Below are 13,633 nucleotides of genomic sequence, written 5' to 3' on the forward strand. Positions count from 1 at the left end.
GGTGATATAAGTTCCCTGGGCTAGGTGGGGCAGGTTGGGCAAAATGCCGGGTCAGAATATCAAGGGACTGACACAACAAAATGTGGCACTATGATGAACTAAATGGACCCTGATCGGGTCTGGTACACATGGCCTCTTGAGGCGATTCTGTCTTTGGTAATAGACCAAGATTGGGGGTGCCTCACATGTGTCATTAACTGAGACTCTCTGACCTGGGAGCTGGGAACAAGCTTCTTTTGGGAGATCCGTTTACTTGTCAGAGAGTTAGACACCCAAAAGTTGACACTGACACACCATCGCACATGTGACACTGACATACATAAATTTCCTAGATCAGCAAGAGTAGGTCCTTTTGGGAGAGTGTTCTCACATAACATCAATTATACTTGGCTACAGGACTAATTTGCTTAGTTAAAGCAAGGGAAGAATCCCTACCCTCTGTATTGCTTGCAGTGTCCACTCGGGCCTCAGGGTGGAAGCTAAACGTCCTGTTGTCCTCTGGCTGAAAAAATCCGCAGCTGGTGAATTTGCGACCTATTCTCTCAGCTGGGTCAGGACCCAGTGGTCTTCCTTGGCTGACTTGGCCTTACCTGGGCTGTTGCTGACATTACAAGTCCCTTGAATCTCTGCCATGTCATCTGTGCAGTCCTTATCTTGGATATATCCTATAGTCTTTATCTCTTGGGTCTATATATATATATCTCCTTTATCTCCTATATATATATATAGGAGATACAGGATATACATATATCCTCATTCAATATGGCTGTCCTTTAGCAAGATTTCCAGCCCTCTGATTAACTATTTCTTCTGTCCCTACTCTGGGGCACGTTGGAATTTTGGGGTTCCTCGGTTACACTTGAGAGCCAGGGGAGAAGCACAAGTGCTAACTGGTCTGCCTGTCTGGCCAATAACAGCACACCACCACATTTCTGTCATTTCTGAGGGAGCATCTTTGTGGACGTTGTGTTTCCCTGTGAGTCTTTATGTCTTCTTGGCTTGTTCCCTGGAAAGCCGGGCAATTGTTCATTCGGCTCTAGGAGGTCTCCATCTCTTCATGAAACTTCTCTAGGTCTTCTAGCTCTTTGCCTCCTGGGCTGAAGTTCAGGGAAGTCTGGACCATACATCTCTGACTTCCTGTATCCTTGTTCCTCTCACCAGGGTCTTCCTCCTTGCTTCCTTCCTCTGCCTGTCACTTGCAATTGCACATTTCTCTTCTCATCTAATCTTCCTATTCCAGCCTTATTCTTGGCTTTAAAAGTATGTGGTGTATGGGGGAGAAGGGAGGAAACCTAGCTTACTAATAAAAGAACACACAGTAGATGTAACTACATTACTAAATGAGCAGTATGTGTAAACCTCCTGGAGGTATTTGCATTTGGAAGGAAGAGGCATTGGCTGGGGAAGGATTGTTGGTGTATGTGTATGTGTGTGTGAACATGCATGCAGGGGTGGGGGCGTTGGGGATGGAAATCTGTTTTGGACCTTTCTGGATGTTTCTTCAGGACCACTCTCCCCTAAACAAACTCTTGACTCTGGGTCGACTGATGTACTCCCCCTCCCATTCCTTGTTCTCTTTGGGTGTTCTCCCCACCTGCTGGCCTGTTCTCCGTCTACCTACCTAAATCCTGTCTGTGGGTGCCTGCTTTTGCTTTTGTACAAATAAGAGTTTGTGTGGTATTTATAAGCTTGTCTGGCGGCCCATTTGGCACTTACCTTATACTATTAATTAGCCTTTTCTGTATATATGTGCTTTAAGCAAGATTGAAAACATTACAGGAGCAGGAATTCTCTCTCCCTCAAAAAAAAAAAAAAAAGAACATACATTAGAAAGAATTTAAAATATACTGTTCATGTTCAAAGCACATGAGGGAACTAATGGATGAGAAAAGACAGATTCATCATCTCAGACTTTTCTACAGTCTAGTAGGGAACATGCCCCCAGCTAACATTCAGAAGGAAGAATTAGGGTAAGTGAGATATGGAAATATAAAATACTTTGGGAGAATTGGAGAGAGAGAGATGTCCTTTGTGGTTGAAGGAGGGTGGGAGTGGGAATACATGGAGAGCAGATGGGATGAGGAAGGAGAGCAAGGCAGAAGGAAAGACATGGTGGCAGCAAAATAGAGCAGAATGGCAGAGTGTGGCATTCTGTGGTGTGCAATAATGTGGGGTAGGAGACAAGTCTGGGAGCCCGATTTGATCCCAGCCTCTCTGGACTCTGTACTGCATTTTCATTGGAAGAGGAAAAGTTGGCAAATCATTACCAACCCAAGTATACTTTCTCTGCAGATCTTTTATCTCTTTCAAGTAAGCTCTATTTACTTGTCTAATTAATAATTTCTACCCCAAACTTGCATAGTTGGATAGTTAGAAACTTTCCCTTCTGACTCAGGAAGGAGTGAAAATCATAATTTAGTTGACTTTTACAGAGCTATTTGTGCGACTGTCTGGTTTGACTGGAATAATGGCTCTTTTCTTTCTTTGTTTCTCACCAGCCAGTGTGGTTTGTGATTTAATAACTAGGCAGAGCACTGAAATTAATACTGGTAATATTTTAAGCTTGAATGAGGAAAAGGGAGGTAAGAATTTTAAATTGTTAGTTTTTTTATGTGGGCAGCTTTCTGTTTCTTTGGAAAGAGTTTAGGCCAAGCAAGATCTCACCATCAGTTTAAAAAAAGGAGCATGAAAAAGGGAATACCCCTGCTCCACTTTATTTTTCCTTTAATACGGTTCAATTCCTAGATGAGAAGGTAGTTTTTGCCATTCTGTGTCCTTTAAGAAGTATCCAAAAGGAAGTGATGACTTGTGGAGATTGATTTACTTAAAAAAACAAACAGACAAAAATGAAAGCAACCCAACTATGATTCTGGGTTTTTTTGTAAGTGATCTAAGGTATTTTGTTTTTCCCTAAAATTATATCAATGGAAGATAGATACATTCCTTTTTGTGTGTGTAGGTATTGGGAAGCTCAGATAGAGATAAGTGTGAAGGGTAAGACTTAGATAAGCTATCTAAGCAGGTGTGCTTGATCAAAATAAGATTCACAGACACATTATTTCCCCTTTTTTCCTAGTATCTTTGAAGAGAAGCTATATTTTTTTTTCCTGAAAGAGAACAATTCTTCATCTTGCATTGGTTAGGACCAAGACAAAAGGAACACTTGACTGTTCTTTATTTTTGGCAGAACTGTTCTTTATTTCCTAGTGTTTACCAGGAAATATTCATAGGATACAAAATACACATTTTGGAAAAATGAGGGACTGTGCTGAACAGTCAATATTAAAGAAAATGGAGGTTTTCCCACTATTGTTTTTGGTGATATATGGAGTATATCATGTTAATGGACTTGTCAGAGAACTGAATGAATGAATGATTGTAAGGATTCCCTCAGTTAACACCTCCTTTTTAAAATCCTTTTTTTTTTTTTTTGGTTAGTTGCTTAGTTTTTTTGTTCATTTCTAACTTAAATCAAAATTTTCTGTCACTTAATGTACATTACTTGATTTCATCCCAACAACCACATAAAATTTGGTATATTGTTAATGAAATTGAGGTTCAGAAAGGCTAAATAATGGATGGAACAGGGATTTGAACCCAGGGATTTCTAATTCTTTTTTTTTTTTAAGATTTTATTTATTTATTTGACAGAGAGAGACACAGAGAGAGAGAGGGAACACAAGCAGGGGGAGCGGGAGAGGGAGAAGCAGGCTTCTAAGAGAACTAACGTTCCAGTCTTCTCCTCTTCTCTCCTTACGGATTTCCCCAAATGTGGCTGTGAGTCGCTTCCTTACTTCCCCAAAGCATAAGTACCACCAGGTAGTAGCACTTGGAAAGCTTTTCAAAAGTCTCATGAATTACAGGGGAAATTATAATGCAGAAAAGGAAGAAAACCATGAAACTCTGTATTAGATTAAATAGCAATAGATACAAGTCCAAGATATTTGTAACATTTACTAGCCTCATGCCTTTGCTGAGGGTCATCTATCTGTATGCCCCATGTGCAGCTGGTGGTGGGCCAGGTACCATTCCAGAGGGTGTGCTTCTATTCATGTGTTCTAGATTCATCATTCCCAAGGGAAATCAACTGTCCATGACCACCCTCAAGTTAACATTGCCAAGTCACAGAGGCCACATGTGGGAGGTGTTCACCTTCCACATGAACACTTAGAGTTGTTTGACTCTCCATCCCCTCTCTTCTCCCTCCCGCAGAATGCTTTTGCATAACCAAAGACCCATGGACTTTTGTGCCAAACCCAGACTTTCCCCAAAGAAAGTCTGTCACCCACCTAGAGCAACAGAAAACTACTGGTACATTTAAGCACTTCTCCTGCTTTCTTTAAAAGTATAGAAATATTCACAGATCTGTACCCCTGAAACAAATAATACATTATATGTTAATAAAAAAAAAGTATAGAAATATTGAGGTCCAGCTCTGAGAACCTCAATACCCAAACACAGTTTAAAGTCTGTTTTTCTTTGTTGCTCCTTTAGGCAAGATTGCCACCTTTGCTGTAAGACATTATGAAATATCCAGGTTATTTTTTATTTGCCTATGAATAGATGAGATGACTTTCTAATATTTTTAAGTAAAGAGCAAATTATGGTATGGAATACAAAGTGCATAGGGAAAAATGTGCAAAATTTGTCATCAGTGGGTACTTTGTAAGGGTCTTGGAACTTGGCCACATTTGGAACACTGAAATTTTCCAGTTGACACGTCTCATAAGTGATCGCAATTAGATTTGTCTTCAGGATTTGCCAAGAACTAGTTCACTTAGCTGGTTTAGAACATAATACTCTCAATACAAACATTTGTATTTGATGCTTCTTGAATGGGTAAGCTTGATTCTGTTAATTGACCATAGATTCTCCTTTGAAAATTTTATTCTTTTTAAAAAATTTGATAGTACTGTAATTATACTTCCTGGATTAAACCAATTGTTTGCTGTGTAACCTTGAGCAAATTACTTAATTTCTCTGCTTCTCAGTTTTCTTGTTTGCCAATTGCACTAATAATAGCTACCTCATAGAATTGTTGTAAGGATTATATGGAGTGATAGGTGTAAGGTCTTCACCCAGTGCTTGGCACACAAGTGCTCACTCAGTGTTAATTATGATTATTAGTATTAGTAATACTAGGAGTAGTTGCACCTGATAGGGGCCTTTAGTTGTTCATTCTCTCAAGAAGAATGTACCTTCTGGGTGCTCAAAGGATGTCCCACCCAGCAGAGCTAGTATTTTGAGTCTCTGGAGTCAGAAAACCTGGCTTCAAATCTGCATTCTGCCACTTGCAGGCTTTGTGACTTTAGGCAAAATGCCCAGCCTCTCTAAGCCTCAGTTTCCTCGTCTGCAAAATGACAACAATGGCACCTACCTCGTGGGTGTTGTGAGAATTAAATACCCACGTAAGGAACTTGGCGTAATGCCTGCCAGAGAGTAAGCCCTCAAATGTTAGTTCCTTCTCAGTTCATGTTCTTCATTTTATCTTTCTTATATTATTATTCTTATTACCTGACCTTTATCCTATAAATAGTATCAACATCCTGGAAGGATTTCCTCCTCCAGGGCGCACAGGGGCATCTCAAAATGTGAGGGCTGAGAAACACTTGCAGGTCAAGAAGTCAAGGAAAGGCTATCTAGTTAAAATTCTGAGAAAGGTATTTTGCTTCCACCAAAAATGACAAGTTTAGGCCAAAGAAAAATTCCTCAGGAAGGTAGTAGGGGAACTCTTCTAAATGCTCACACAAATAGTCAAGGATGTGGCTTATTGCCTCACCTGAAGGGTGGGTTTCCCTGCCCTCCAGGCTCCAGTCAGTTCTGAGTCATGGCTGTGTCACCCCCTCTTCCCTGCCCAATGCCACTTCCTGAGGCTGGTGAAGATTTTCCTCCAACTCCTTAGGCTGTGATGACCTTGTTGTTTTATAGGGACACCAGAGGGGGTCTGGTATTGTGAAACATAGGGATTTGGCTTTGACCCTGATTTCAGCCTCAATTTGTCAGTTGACCTTAGGCAAGTCATTAACTTTTTGCCATTTTAGCTTCTTTAAGTGTAAAGTAGAAAGATTAATGTCTGCCCTTCTGAACTCATAGGATCATTTCAAAGATTCCAAAATGCAACATATATGCAGAAGCCATTTAAAATTTTCAAATGTCTTTACACATTTAAAATATTATTATTTTCCTGTGTACTATGGTTTGGTGTGATGAAGAATGCAGGGACTTGGAGAGGGGAAGATCTAATTTCAGCTCCATACTGCTAATTTTGTGACTTGAGATAAATCCCTTACTTTCTTCAAGTCTCAATTTCCTCATGAACCTACTTTTTCATGTTCTTTTTATTGTTTAATTATATATTCTAATATTTTGTTAAAGATTTTTGGATCTCTATTCATGAGGGATTATGACCTGTAGTTTTCCTTTTTTGTACTATCTTTGTCTGGTTTTGATATCAGGGTAATACCAGTTTTGTACAATGAATTAGGAAATGTTTTCTCTTCTACTTTCTGGAAGAGATTGTGTAGAATTGGTGTTAATTTTTTTTAAATGTTGGGTAGAAATCTTCAGTGAAACCATAATTTTTGCTTCAATCATCAAACATTACTTATAAATTATGAGGGGAGCATAAGTCAATTATATTTACCCATATTTTTGTTTACTGTACTCATTCTTCCTTCTTGATATCTCAAGATTTCTTCTTTTACTATTCCCTTTCTGTTTAGAGATCTTTCTTCAGTCATTATTTTAGGGTATGTCTTCTGGTAACAAATCCTCTTAGTTTTCCTTCATGTGAGAGTATCTTGATTTCCTCTTTACTCCTCAAGGATCTTTTCACTGGATATAGGAATCTGGGTTGACAGTTACTTCCTTTTAAGCCTTAAAAAATATTGTGCCCATGAATTCTGATGAGAAATCATCTACCATTAGAGTTGTTTTTCCCGTACAAAGAAATGATGGGTTTTTTCCTCTGGATGCTTTTAATATTTTCTCTTTGTCTTTTCTTTAGTTTCCAGAAGTTCTTTTTAAGTTTTTATTTTAATTCCAGCTGGTTAACAGATAGTGTAATATTAGAATCTGGTGTACAATGTAGTAATTCAGCATTTCCATACAAGACCCAGTGCTCATCACAAGTGCACCCCTTCATTCCCATCACCTGTTTCACCCATCCCCCACCCACCTGCCCTCTGGGGATGTGTTCTCTATAGTTCTCTATTTTTTGTTCTTCTTTTCAAGTAAGTGATGAATCACTAAATTCTATACCTGAAATTAATATTACACTGTATGATAACTAACTGGTGAACTCTACATATACTTAATGGAATAGAGAAGTAGAGGGAGTAATATGATGATCGAATGGAAATTAAGGGCACATTTGAAGGTCACCTGGTGTTGAGATTCAATTGAAAAATAAGCCAAGGGGCGCCTGGGTGGCTCAGTCATTAGCGTCTGCCTTCGGCTCAGGTCACGATCCCAGGGTCCTGGGATTGAGCCCAGCATCAGGCTTCCTGCTCTGCAGGAAGTCTGCTTCTCCCTCTCTCACTCCCCCTGCTTGTGTTCCCTCTCTCGCTGTGTCTCTCTCTGTCAAATCAATAAATGAAATCTTAAAAAAGAAAAATAAGCCAAGAAACTGTGGAAACAAGGTTACTACTGCTAGTAACCGTGTAGAGAGGCACTATTTTCAGTCTTTTGATAAACTAGTCAGCCTGGGTTTTGACTGCTATAAAGATTTCATTAATAAGACTGGTCAGAAGCAATCCAATGTATTATGTATTTAAAAAGTGATTTCTTGCAGGGATATGTTTGAATAGCTAGGCAAAGAAAATAGTATGTTTTCTTTCCTTTGGTATAGGTTGGAGGGGGATGGAGAATGCATAAAGTGGAAGAGGAAAAAGAGGACCCCCTAAGGAAGGATGTGGTGAGATGGTGCAACTGAAGAAATTCCATTTGAAGGAGATGACAAACTCTACATTGTCATTGTCTACAAGAGCATCCATTTGTCTGGGCCAAAGATTACACGTTTGTGTTAGAGTGCTATACATGCCCCTTTCTGAGTTCAAAAACATTTTTAAAGCTAAAGAGGACTGTTGGTTCCTTCCCTTAAATTATAGCTTTCATTTTGCTCATGAACCCACTTGTAAGTATGTTTTCCATACCATCTGGCTCCTGTTCTTACTCTTGTCTAAAATCACAGGCAGAAGGCTTGGAAGCAAGCCTCTGGGTGTTCAATGAGTTTGTGGCCATTATGTAAGAGCCTTCAAATTTCCTAAAGCTATTCTCTTTAAAGGGGTATTTCAAAAGGAACATTTACAAAGGAACATTTCAAAACATCTTAATGAAAACCTTTTTGATTTTTGAATGTTTGATTGTGGAGAATTTAAAACATAGAAAATACACAGGGTAATGCAATGAACTTCCATGTACATCTCAACCAGCTTCAACAATTAACTTTTAGCCACTCTTATTTTTTCTATACCTCAGTCCACTTCTCTTCCCACCCAGGGTATTTTGAAGCATATCTTGAGCATCATATAATTTCATTTTTAAATATTTCACTATGTATTTCTTAAAAAAAAAAGACTAAAAAATAACCACAATACCATTATAGTACCTGAAAATAACAATACTTTATTAATTTCATGAGTTATCTAGTCAATATTAGGGGCACCTGGGTGGCTTAGTCAGTTAAGTGTCCAACTCTTGATTTCAGTTCAGGTTATGATCTCAGGATGGTGAGATCAAGTCCTGCGTCAGGCTCCAAGTCCTGCACCAGGCTTCAAGCCCAGGGTGAAGACTGCTTGGGATTCTCTCCCTCTGTCCCTCCCCCTGCTTGAGTGCTCTCTCTCTCTCTCTCTCTCAAATAAACAAAATCTTTAAAAAATCATCTCGTCAATATTAAATTTTCCCAGTTATCTTATATTTTATTTACAGTTTGTTTGAATCAGGATCCAAACGCTGCCCATACATCTCTGTAAGTCTCTTTTAATATCTATGCTCTTTCTCTCTTCTCTCCCTCTATGTATTTGTTTTAAAAAATGGGTCATTTTCCTGATTTTTGCTGATTGCATCTTTGTGTTATTGTCTAATATGTTTCTGTATTTTCTGTGAATTGGTGATCAGATCTAGACTTTAAATCTTGGTCAGATACAGATTTGACTTTGATCAAAAGTATTTCATAGGTGGTTTTGTGTATTTTAATCAAGAGATAAATGCTATAGTGTCTTTTTTTGAGGTTAACAGGGATTGATGAACATTGTCTAGATCTAGGGGTGCCGGGGTGGCTCAGTCGTTAAGCGTCTGCCTTCGGCTCAGGTCATGATCCCAGGGTCCTGGGATCGAGCCCCGCATCGGGCTCCCTGCTCGGTGGGAAGCCTGCTTCTCCTTCTCCCATTCCCCCTGCTTGTGTTCCCTCTCTCGCTGTGTCTCTCTCTCTGTCAAATAAATAAATAAATATTAAAAAAAAAAAACATGTCTAGATCTATTCATTAGGGTTGTAGGATGGTTAATATTATATTTATTTCATTGACTTTTAATCTCCCTTTGACAATAGAAAGACTTACATCCTATTCTTCCTTCTCCTAACAAGAACAAAGCCCTATTCATATTTCCTTAGTTACTAGGAAGTTCTCAGTTTTTTCACAAATCTTCAAATACAACTCAAATTAATGTTCATAGACTTTTACCAACAAGTTCCTTGACACTTCTACATGAGTGTAGAATTGATGTCATGTATTCCTAGACTGTAAGAACCAAAGTAATATCTTTCTTCTTAATCAAGTGCATTTTAAAAATGTGGTGCTTTGGGCACCTGGGTGGCTCAGTCGGTTAAGCGGCTGCCTTCGCTCAGGCATGATCCCAGGGCCTGGGATCGAGCCCCACATCGGGCGCCCTGCTCAGCGGAGAGACTGCTTCTCCCTCTCTCTCTGCCTGCCTCTCTGCCTACTTGTGCTCTCTCTCTATCTCTCTGTCAAATACATAAATAAAATCTTTTTTAAAAGTGTGGTGCATTAATATTTTTAAGTCATAAGAAAAGTTTATGAATTAGTCATTTCAACTAGTAAGTACCAAAACAACTTATAAGTTATTGGTTTCAGAGTTTGTTAGCCTTGTTTTTAAAGTATAATTTGGCAAGATCTCTCTAAATTAAAAATGCAGAAAACCCTATGAGCCAGTAATTCCACTTCTAGGAATTTATCCCAGAGATAATTTCCAAGGATATATGAACAAATTGCTCATTAAAGTACTACTTACAATAAAAAAGCTGGGGGAAAAAACCCTATATTTCCTTTAGCAGAAGATTGATCAAATAATTTTATATTCATATGATGAACTACTATGCAATTTTTACAAAGTATTAAGTAAATCTCTATGTATTGAAATAGAGACTTCATAATCTGTGAACTCAGCTTTTGTGGCTAGGCGGGGAATGGGATTCTAGTATAACGAACTGTACGTGAGTCTACAATTTAAAAAAATGAGAAAGCATTATTTTTCAAATAGAAGTCAAATCTAACAAATAATCTATAGCTTTAGATCAGATGGGGAAAAATAATCTGATGCAAATTCAATATTTCTGTGAGGACATTTCATTTACATGCAGGATCTTACGGTTGGCAACTGTTAAGTCATGAGGGATACTTTCACTTTTAACCTGAACATAACTAACCAATGATAGTGGACAGCAATTAAGAACTTCGGCTCATTTGATCAATGATCCATATCACTTGGAAGGAGCTCAGGATACTGGGTTAGGGCATGACATATAAGTGATAAAGGGACCACTGAATTCTAGCTGGAGGATAATCAGAGATGAGATGGAGAGATTTGAGCCAGAGTTTGGTACATTGGGATAGATGGGACAGATGAGATCAGCATTCCAGACAAAGATGACAAAGATGGAGAGGTGTGTTGGGGTAAAGATGTGCAGAATACTTTGGTTGGGGTAAAGGGTTAAGGGGAGAAATGCAGGTATGGTCAGAAAGATATATCTGGACCTTGAAGTCTCGGTTGGGGCTGTGGGTTTTATTTTATAGGCGACAAGAAGTCCCTGAAAATTTGCAGTTGATCTGTGGAGGCAAGACTCACCGAACTTCATTCATAGGGTCAGGGAAGAGTGATAGCTAATCATATTTTATAAGGCTCCAGGCATGAAATCATCCTTGAGGCCAGGTCTGAGCTAGAGAAGACCATCCCCTTTCAAACTCTCAGCTAGAGCTTTTAACACCTGCCTGATAAGGGAAAACAGTGGGAGGGAGGCTGTCACCTTTTGCCTTTTGCTTATTGCACTAATTGGCCATTTTAATGAAACTCCATTCTGTCTCTCAGCACCTCTAGTCTTTGTAAATTTTTCCACTGGAGCAAGGAGAGATATCAGCTGACCGCTTTATTCATCAGAGTGACAGTGTTAGCTTTCCACCTTCCTAATGAAATTCTCCAGTCAGCTGTGAAAATAGCAGGAAGCCAGCTATATTTAGCAAAGGAAAGCAACAAGTCTAAGCAGTGTGCAGAGAATCATAAGTCTTATGATTAGCGCAACCAACAGTGCTGCTTACAATTTTCCATATTTTGAAACTGGCAAAAGCAGTGTGTTTTGTTTTTTAAACCAAAGTGCAGCCTACAGGTTCCTTCACTGTTGTGTCTAAATAAAATATTTCAATTCAAGGAGCAGGGTGCTTTTAGATTTCAAAAGAATGACAGAATAATGTACTTTTTGAAATAAGCCGACTAGTAAATATAATCATGCTCATATTCAGCACTTTCTTTTTGATTAGAAACATTTCAAATCCAGGAACTGGCAGAAAAAGTATTTTCAATTTCCTATAAGACTTCTACTCTCCCATAATCCTGTATTAAATTTTGTCCAATTCTGTGAGTTCTAGCAACTTCACTTTAGTTAATAGTTTTAGATTGTGTTCATAAGATTCAATGAGACTTGGAATATAAAAATTTTTTCATTTTCAGAATTTCAGATCCTTAGAACTTCTGATGTAATTTTCCATCAGCACTCTAGTATTTCCTGAGAGGCATGCATTCTTAGCTTAAACCTGTAGAGTTGTGTTGGAATTCACTATTATGAGATCATTTCTACTCTAATTTAAAAGTTCTTCTCTCTTTGAGCTGAAATCTTTCTTCTAATTTCCACTTATAAGGGCTGCCCTCTACATAAAATAGACAATGTCTACTCCTAATATATATTAGCTCTTAAAATTTTTGAAGTCACTGCCACTATTCCTACGATGATCTTCTCTTTTACAAAGAGAGCAAACACATCGCTTTCATTCTTCATGCAATTGGCTTTCCAGCCCATCAAGATACAAGTATTAGACGAACCATGAGAGACGATGGACTCTGGAAAACAAACTGAGGGTTCTAGACGGGAGGGGGGTGGAAGGATGGGTTAACCTGGTGATGGGTATTAAGGAGGGCACATTCTGCATGGAGCACTGGGTGTTATGCACAAACAATGAATCATGGAACACTACATCTAAAACTAATGATGTAATGTATGGTGATTAACATAACAATAAATAAATTTTTAAAAAAAGATACAAGTATTATCTGACTAGAGGATATATTTAATGGACTAAGATAATTCCTAGCCTTTTAACACATGTCCAACCTTTGGTTCATATTGAGTTTACAGTCAACTCATCTTCCTAGGTTTTAAATTAAAGAGCACAGTTGTGATAGCTGTGTGTTCAATTAGAGGAAAATATTTCTGCTATCTTTCTAGGGCATCTGCTGTGTGAATACAAGACCTGTTGCCCAGAGCACCTGGTTGATTCTCTCATGTGGACTCACACTCACATTGGGCACATACAGAAAGTGTTTGCTTAAACCTTCAAAGGGTTGATGTTTTTTCTTCATCTGTGGTTGTACTCTGAGTCTCCAAAGTAAATAACTAAATTAAAAAGAAAATTGAAAGGCTCTTTATTTACTCCAAGGCCAACAAATTGTTAGTTGATTGGTTGATAGTTTGTCTAGCTATTAATATTTTTAAGCATGTTTCAGAGTAATTTTAGATATATACATACTATATTTAACTGCAAATTATCCTCCCTAGCATTGGGTTTGTTATTTTTCCAAATCATTTCCTCTTTGGTGGGCTGCTGTGGTTGTCAACTTCAGGAAGTCCCCTGAAAACCTGATCAAAAGAGGATACATTGAAAAATCAATATAATAATGCTTAGTCACTAGTCCCATTGTCCTCATTACTCTTGTCAAGGCTCCAGATGTCACCAGGGGACAATTACTAATAGAAATCACCTTCTTGGATAACATAAAACACAAATCTTACTTTAAGACATTTCTACTCTTCAAAAATTCCAGCACAAAGTGAGAACAAAATTTGGCAGAAACGATTGGAACAAATCTTGAACTTTTACTTAGAATAGATTTAAATTATATTTATGTACCATTGGTAATGCTAGTGTTCATTTTAATATGTAAACCTCTCACTTCCTCTGTAACATTTTTTCAGTGTTTACATAATTATAACTGGGTGTTCTGAGCTATCCAGCAGGAAAGACTGTGTCATATTTTAACATGTGTCTAACCTCAAATTCTAAATACACAACTACTATATTTAAAAAGGGAGGGAATTGTGCGGATCCTAAATGGATGCCAGGGTGGCATC

Source organism: Neomonachus schauinslandi, chromosome 2, assembly GCF_002201575.2.
Source record: "Neomonachus schauinslandi chromosome 2, ASM220157v2, whole genome shotgun sequence".
NCBI classification, from domain to species: domain Eukaryota; kingdom Metazoa; phylum Chordata; class Mammalia; order Carnivora; family Phocidae; genus Neomonachus; species Neomonachus schauinslandi.